Below are 8,433 nucleotides of genomic sequence, written 5' to 3' on the forward strand. Positions count from 1 at the left end.
AAAAAAAAAAAAAAAAAAAAGAGAAAGCTTCCCCATGAGGTTACATTTAGCTGAGACCAAGACAAAATGAGGGAGGCAGGGGAATGGATTACATGGAACAAGAGCTTCCTAGGCAGAGAGAAACAGCAAGTGGGCCAGTGCAGCTAAAGTCAGAGAAAGAAAGAATGGTATAGAAAATGAGGCTAAAGAGGTTGCTGAAGCCAGATAAGAGCTCTGTCACGGTAAGAACTATGGATTTTATTCTCAAGTGAGAAAGCCGCTGTAGGTTGTGAGCAGGTAAGAGACACTGAGAATGGATTCCTTTGGCTGCTGCCTGGAGAACAGACTAAAGGGCAAGAATAAAAGTAGTTAGTTCAGAGGTTTGTGCAAAATTCTGAGAAAGAGTCGACAGAAGTGGCTGGATGCAGGTCACAAATACGAAAGAATTTTCTGCTAAGACTACACGTGGTGTGTGAGAAGAGAAGTCAAAGCTGATTCTTAGTTTCTGGCTTAAGCAGCAAGGTAAATATGCTGTTGGTGTATTATTAATACTTCAATTACAAGCCTTTAAGATGATTAATTGGACAATTAGATCATTATCCAGTTGTTTATACAGGCCTTACTGATAAATTGTAATATATTAATATTAAAAAGAGAACAGAATTCTCTCTTTTTTTTTTGTCTTTTGAGACCAAGTCTTGCATTGTAACCCAGGCTGGAGTGCAGTGACACAATCTCGGCTCACTGCAACCCCCAACTCCTGGGTTCAAGCAGTTCTAGTAGCTGGGATTACAGGTATCCACCACCACACCCAGCTAATTTTTGTATTTTTAGTCAAGACGGGGTTTCGCCATGTTGGCCAGGCTGGTCTCAAACTCCTGGCATTGATGATCCGCCCACCTTGGCTTCCCAAAGTGCTGATACTATAGGCATGAGCCACTGCGCCCAGCCTAGAATTCTAAATAACAATAAAAAACATACTACTGGTACTTGCAACAATGTGGATGAATCTCAGAATTGGTTAGATGCCCGACACAAAAGAGTACTACAGTGGCTGGATGTACAGGATTTCATACAAAGTTTTTAAGAAGACAAAACAAATCTACAATGTAGAAGTAAGAATATAGTTATTTTGGTGGGGAGATGTAAACTGAGAAACAGAACAAGAGAATTCTGGGTGGTGATTATGCTCAGATGCACATATTTAAAAATAAAATCATGGTGCTCACTTCAGCAGCATATATACTAACATTGGTACAATACACAGATTAGCATGACCCCTGAACAAGAATGACATGCCAGTGTGTGAAACATTCCATATTTTTAGGGATGTGTGTGTGTGTGTGTGTGTGTGTGTGTGTGAGAGAGAGAGAGAGAGAGAGAGAGAGAGTCTCACTCTCTGTCACCCAGGCTGGAGTGCAATGGCAGGATCATGGCTCACTGCAATGTCAGCATCCCAGGATCAAATGATCCTCCTGCCTCAGCCTACCAAGCAGCTGATACTACAGGCATGTGCCACCATGCCTGGCTAATTTTTGTATTTCTGTAAGAGATGGGGTTTTGCCATGTTGCCCAGACTGGTCTCAAACTCCTGGACTCAAGAGATCTGCCTGCCTCAGCCTCCCCAAAGTGCTGGGATTATAAGCATGACACACCGTGCCTGGCTTTTAGGAGTATTTTAACAAAGAAGAACATTCAGATAACAAGAAAGAATTCTTGGAAATTAAAAATAAGAGCAGAAACACAAAATCCACAGAAGAACTAAAAGATTTGGTTAAGGAATACTACCAACTAAAGTAGAAGAAGAAGAAAGAATGAAATCAGAGGACTGATCAATCTAAGTCAAACATCCTAAAAATGAAAAGTACAGAAAGAGAAGAAAGCAGAAAAGAAAAAGAAACCCTGAGTGTTCAGCAAAAAGGATAGCAAAAGAAAGCCATACCAAGCCACATATATCTTGAAATTTCATAATGCTGGAGATAAAGGAAAGATTCTAAAAGTGTCCATAGAGAAAAGAGGTCTCATAAAAAATTTGAAGAATAGTAACAGTATCAGACTTCTCAATAACAATCCTTGGGAAAAAATAAAAATAATAATAAAAAAAAAAAATGCCTTGAAAATTCTGGGTCAAAATTACCTCTAACCTGGAGTCTTTTTAGCCAGTCAAGTTAACAATGAAATGTGGTTATAGAAGAGACATTTTATGTATGCATATTTTAAAAAATCATGGAGAATGACTCCCTGCTTCTGTGAAGCCTCACACTGTGGAAAGAGCACAAACGGTCAGCAGATGGGGAGGAAGAGCCTGGAGAGAAGCCTCCTGTTGGGGCCTGCTGAGACTGAGTGGAGCAGCCACAAGGAGAAAACCTCCAGCATCCCAGGCCCAACACTAAGCACAAGATAGTAACAGCTCGCAGCTGAAGGCATTTGAAGTTTTGGGTATATCAATGTTAACTACAGTAACAACAAAACCCAAACCAGGCTAGACTGCTCAAACCCCAACACTCACAGTCTGACAGAAGCACAGGTATTCATTTCCAAGGCTAAATACCACTTACCTCAGTCTCTACTGTTCTTCTACACCTGATGTACAGAATTCAATTTTAAAGAGAGAAATACCAACAAGTTGTCAAGAAAGGAGGTCATAAACAGAAAAAAACCCGAATACTCAGATACGCACCATACACCTACTAATAGTGTAACTATACCCTCCCACTGCTTAAAAAACTAAAAAAAATTATGAATTGGTTATTTTTAAGCAATCCCCCAAAACAGAAAATAACAAGAATTGGCAAGAATGTAAAGAACCTATAGTACAGCCAAAATGGAAAACAGTGTGAAGGTTCCTAAAACAAAAAAAATTAAAAATCGGCTGGGCACAGTGGTCACGCCTGTAATCCCAGCACTTTGGGAGGCCAAGGCGGGCAGATCACCTGAGGTCAGGAGTTCAAGATCAGCTTGGCCAACATGGTGAAACCCCATCTATACTAAAAACAGAAAAATTATGCAGGTGTGGTGTTGCACTCCTGTACTACTCAGGAGGCTGAGGCACAAGGATCACTTGAACCCAGGAGGTGGAGATTGCAGTGAACCAAGATTGCACCATTGTACTCCAGGCTAGGTGACTGAGTGAGACTGTCTCAAAAAAAAAAAAAAATGAAATTAGTATGTGGAAGATCATGTACATGGGAGCATCTGTACTCCCATGTTCACTGCAGCATTATTCACAACAGCTAAGATGTAGAGTCAACCTACGTGTCCATCAACTGTTGAATGGATAAAGAAAATGTGGTGTAAAAATACAAAAATTAGCCAGGCGTGGTGGTGTGCGCCAGTAGCGGTGTAGTCCCAGCTACTCAAGTATACACTGGTGTATATACACACTGGAATACTATTCAGCCTTAAAAAAAGAACAAAATCCTACCACTTGTGAAACAGGGATAAACCTGCAGGATACTATATCATAAACTAAAATAAGCCAGATATAGAAAGCAAAATACCACATGATCTCATCTAGATGTATGTATATATATAAACATACATATCTATATGTGAAATCTAAAACAGTCAAACCCGAGGAAGCAGAGAGTAGAAAGGTGGTTAACCAGGGCTGGGGAGGAGGGAGAATGGGGGAGATGTTGATCAAAGGATTAACATTTCACTTGGAAAGAGGAGTAAGTTCAAGAGCTCTACTGTACAATATGGTAACTACAGTTAGTAACAATGTACTTTATACTTAAAAATTGCTAAGAGGGGCAAGGCATGGTGGCTCACGCCTGTAATCTAGCACTTTGGGAGGCCAAGGCAGGTGGACTGCTTGAGATCAGGAGTTTGGGACTGACCTGGCCAACATGACGAAACCCCGTCTCTACCAAAAACACGTGCACGCACACACACACACGCACACACAATCAGCTGGGCATGGTGGTGAGTGCCTGTAGTCTCAGCTTCTCAGCGGGCTAAGGCATGAAAATCACTTGAACCTGGGAGGCGGAGGTTGCAGTGAACCGAGAATGTGCCACTGTACTCTAGTCTGGGTAACACAGCGAGACTCTATCTCAAAAAAAAAAAAAAAAAAGGCCAGGCGAGGTGGCTCACGCCTATAATCCCAGCACTTTGGGAGGCCAAGGTGGGCGGATCACCTGAGGTCAGGAGTTTCAGACCAGCATGACCAACATGGAGAAACCCCATCTCTGCAAAAATAAAAATTAAAAATTGCTAAGAGTTGCTAAGAGAATAGATTTTAAGTAGTCTCACCACACCCAAAAAAATGTATGTAAGGCAGTGGGTATATTAATTGGCTTGATTTAGTCATTCCACAATGTATACACACATCAAAACATCCTGCATAAATATATACAACTTTTGTCAATTAAATACATTTTTAAAAAAAGAATGTGAAGAAACTGGAACCTTTATATATTGCTGGTAGGAATGTAAAATGTAGCAGCCTTTTGAGCAGTTTCTCATAAAGCTAAACACGTTTATGTAAAAACTTATACATGAATGTTCGTAGTAGCATTATTACTATTTGAGACAGAGTCTTACTCTGTCACCCAGGCTGTAGTGCAGTGGCACAATCTCCCAATCTTGGTTGACTGCAACCTCTGCCTTTTGCAGTACTTTGGGAGGCCAAGGCAGGTGGATCACCTGAGGTCTGGAGTTCAAGACCAGCCTGATCAACATGATGAAACCTCGTCTATACTAAAAATACAAAAATTTGCTAGGTGTGGTGATGGGCGCTTTTAATCCCAACTACTCAGGAGGCTGAGGCAGGAGAATCTCCTGAACCCAGGAGGCTGAGATTGCAGGAGCTGAGATAGCGCCACTGTACTCCAGCCTGGGCGACAGAGCCAGACTCTGTCTCAAAAAAAGAAAAAAAAAAAAACCAACCTTGCAAAAATGATTACGTTAAAAAAGTAGACAAATTTATGAACAGATAGAGTATTTCAGCAAAAAGACGTTACATATAAGAAAAAAATCAAATGGAAACATTAATAATTTTTTTAGAAAACCATGTAAGAGGCTGGATGTGGCAGCTCACACCTGTAATCCCAGAACTTTGGGAGGGTGAGGTGGGTGGATCACCAGAGGTCAGGAATTGGAGACCAGCCTGACCAACCTGGTGAAATCTCGTCTCTACCCCAAAAATAAAAAAACTGGGCACAGAGGTGTGTACCTGTAATCCGAGATACTGGGGAGGCTGAGGCACAAGAATCACTTGAACCCGGGAGGTGGAGGTTGCAGTGAGCCAAAGGTTGCAGTGAGCCAAGATCATGCCACTGCACTCCAGCCCGGGTGACACACAGTTTGTTTATAAAGCCATAGACGGGTTAAAAGTAAATGGATAGAAAAAAGATATACCACGCAAATACTAATAAAAAGAAAGCTGCAATGATTTACTAATATGAGACAAGCAAGAAGTCAGAACAGAGCTTATTAACTCAAAATGAATCACAGACCTAAATGTAAAAGCACAAACTACAAAACTTGTAAGAAAAAAAAATAGGGAATTTATGACCTTTGGTTAGGCAAAGGTCTCTTAAAACACAAAAAGCACAAACCACAAGAGAAAATTTTGACTTAATTTAAATGTAAAACCTGCTTTTGAACAGCTATTAAAATGCAAACTACAGGCCAGGCACAGTGACTCACGCGTATAATCCCAGCACTTTGGGAGGCCCAGGTGGGTGGATGGCTTGAGTCCAGGAGTTCAAGACCAGCCTGGACGACATGGCCAAATCCCATCTCTACCAAAAATACAAAAATTAGCCAGGTGTGGTGGCGCATGCCTATAGCTCCAGCTACTCCGGAGGCTGGGATGGAGGGATCCCTTTAGCCCGGGAGGTGGAGACTGTGGTGAGCAGAGATTGCGCCACTGCACTCCACTTCAGCCTGGGTGACAGAGTGGTACCCTGCCTCAAAAAAAAACAAAAAACCACAACAAAACCGAAAACAAAAAGAAATTTAAAAAAAAGAAAATGCAAACTACAGACTGGGCGACCATATTTGCAAATCACAATCTGATAAAGTTGTTATATCCAGAATATATAAAGAATTCTTGCAACCAAATTAAAAGACAAATTATTCAATTAAAACATGGGAAAAGGAGGCTGGGAGCAGTGGCTCATGCCTGTAGTCCCAGCACTTTGGGAGGCTGAGGCGGGCTGATCATGAGGTCAGGAGTTAGAGACCAGTCTGGCCCAGCTGGTGAAACCCCGCCTCTACTAAAAAAATACAAAAATTAGCTGGGCATGGTGTTGTGTGCCTGTAGTCCCGGCTACTTGGGAGGCTGAGGCAGGAGAATCACTTGAACCTGGGAGGCAGAGGTTGCAGTGAGTTGAGACTGCGCCACTGCACTCCAGCTTGGGCAACAAAGCGAGACTTCGTTTCAAAAAAAAAAAAAAAAAAAAAGTGAACAGACACTTCACCAAAGAAAATATATGAATGACAAATAACCACGAGAAGCTCAATAATATTAGTCATTGGGGATATCCCAGAACTTTGGGAGTTATATTATATTATATATATATTATATATATAATATAAAAATATATTATATATATTATATATATAAGTATATTATACATATTATATACATATATAAATATATTATATATATTATATATAATATATTATATATTATATATAATATATTATATATATTATATATAATATATAATATATTATATATAATATATATATAAATATATTATATTAAAAATTATATTAATAATTACCTATTACTACACATGTGCTAAAATGCCTATAATTAAAAAGAATTAACAATACCAAGTTCTGGCAAAAATGTAAAAGCAACAGAAACTTTCATACATTGACGGTAAAATGTTATAGCCATTTTGGAAAGTGGTTTGGCAGTTTTTTTTTTTAAGTTAAATACATACTTACCCAGCAATCCCACTTTTAGGTATTTACTCAAGAGAAATGACAACTTATGTCCATACAAACATCTGTACATGTGTTCATCATAATTTTATATATAAGAGCCAAATACCTAGAGAAAAACACAGAAATATGGGTAAGCTTAAGCACAGAAAAAACAAATAAACAAAGGCCCTCCCTCCCCCAGAAATATCTGTCATCTACTGAATGGAAAAACAAACTGTGATATACATATCTAATGGAATCTGACTCGCCATAAAAAAGGAACCAGGGATACATGAAACATAAAAGAGTATATATTGTATGATTCCATTGAAGTAACAGTCTGGAAAAGGCAAAATTATAGGAAGTGGTTGTTAGCGGCTGGGGTTGTGGTGAGGGCATTGATTATTCTCTACAAAAAAAATTTGAAAATTATCCTGTATGAGGTGTCTGGTAAAGAAAAAGAAAAAAATAAACAAACAAACAAAAAAAAATTTTTAAATTAGCCAGACTGCTGGGCATGGTGGCTCACACCTGTAATCCCAGCACTTTGGGAGGCCAAGGTAGGTGGATTACTTGAGGTCATGAGTTCGAGAGCAGCCAGGCCAATGTGGTGAAACCCCATCTCTACTAAAAATACAAAAATTAGCTAGACGTTGTGGTGCGCGCCTATAGTCCCAGCTACTTGAGAGGCTGAGGCAGGAGAACGGCTTGAACCCAGGAGGCAGAGGTTTCAGTGAGCCAAGATCATGCCACTGCCCTCCAGCCTGGGTGACAGAGTGAGACTCCATCTCAGAAAAAAAAAAAAAATTAGCCAGACATGGTGGTGTGCATGGTGTGCACCTGTGGTCTCAGCTATATGGGGGGCTAAGGAGGGAGGATCACTTAAGTCTGGAAGGTTGAGGCTATGTGATCGATCAGGCAAGGCATGATCACTCCAGCCTACGCAATAGAGCAAGATCCTGTCTAAACAAACAAATAAACAAAAACTCTAAAATACTTTAAAAACTTAGTTTCTCTTTTTTAGAATTTATAACTTTACTCATAAAATATCTGATGGGAATTTTCACTGACCAAAGAAATGCTATAATTTTGTTCTAACAGTTTTACTGAGTTGACTATTATTCTGAGGCTGCAACATTAATTCATCATTCAACTCAGCTATAAAGAATAAATATATAACGTAAAGAATGACAAGCTCTATAAAGAAAAATAAAACGGAGTTTAAGGGATGTAACATGACGGGAAGAGATAAGATGGGGTCAAGATCTTTTAGATAAGATAGCTAGGACAGACAACCCTAAAGATGTACATCTGGGAAGACACCTTAATTTAAAAAGTAAGCAATGCAGGCCGGGCGCGGTGGCTCATGCCTGTAATCCCAGCACTTTGGGAGGCCGAGGCGGGTGGATCACAAGGTCAAGAGATCGAGACCATCCTGGTCAACATAGTGAAACCCCGTCTCTACTAAAAATACAAAAAAATCAGCTGGGCATGGTGGTGCGTGCCTGTAATCCCAGCTACTCAGGAGGCTGAGGCAGGAGAATTGCCTGAACCCAGGAGGCGGAG

The 8,433-nt window shown here is 40.1% G+C and overlaps 1 protein-coding gene and 1 non-coding gene across 7 annotated transcripts in view; one reads left to right on the forward strand and one right to left on the reverse strand.

Moving 5' to 3' along the window:
* WDR89 (WD repeat domain 89) overlaps nucleotides 1–8,433 on the reverse strand; it is a 66,832-nt gene that overhangs the window by 42,588 nt on the left and 15,811 nt on the right. For 4 of the 6 annotated variants that reach the window (XR_005201157.1, XM_017533961.2, XM_017533957.2 and 1 more), the window contains exon 2: nucleotides 6,889–6,994. The exons of 1 other annotated variant lie outside the window; for it this stretch is intronic. The gene's annotated coding sequence lies outside the window, so the exon portion shown is untranslated. Of the gene's footprint in view, nucleotides 1–5,158; nucleotides 5,197–6,888; nucleotides 6,995–8,433 lie in introns of those variants that run through there. One more of the 6 variants, XM_017533958.2, reaches the window with a different exon arrangement.
* Nucleotides 1,201–1,304, forward strand: LOC119472061. Its single transcript, XR_005201169.1, has one exon. It is a non-coding gene; the product is annotated as a U6 spliceosomal RNA (small nuclear RNA).

The sequence above is a fragment of the Cebus imitator genome, unplaced genomic scaffold (assembly GCF_001604975.1).
Source record: "Cebus imitator isolate Cc_AM_T3 unplaced genomic scaffold, Cebus_imitator-1.0 Scaffold83, whole genome shotgun sequence".
Taxonomy (NCBI): domain Eukaryota; kingdom Metazoa; phylum Chordata; class Mammalia; order Primates; family Cebidae; genus Cebus; species Cebus imitator.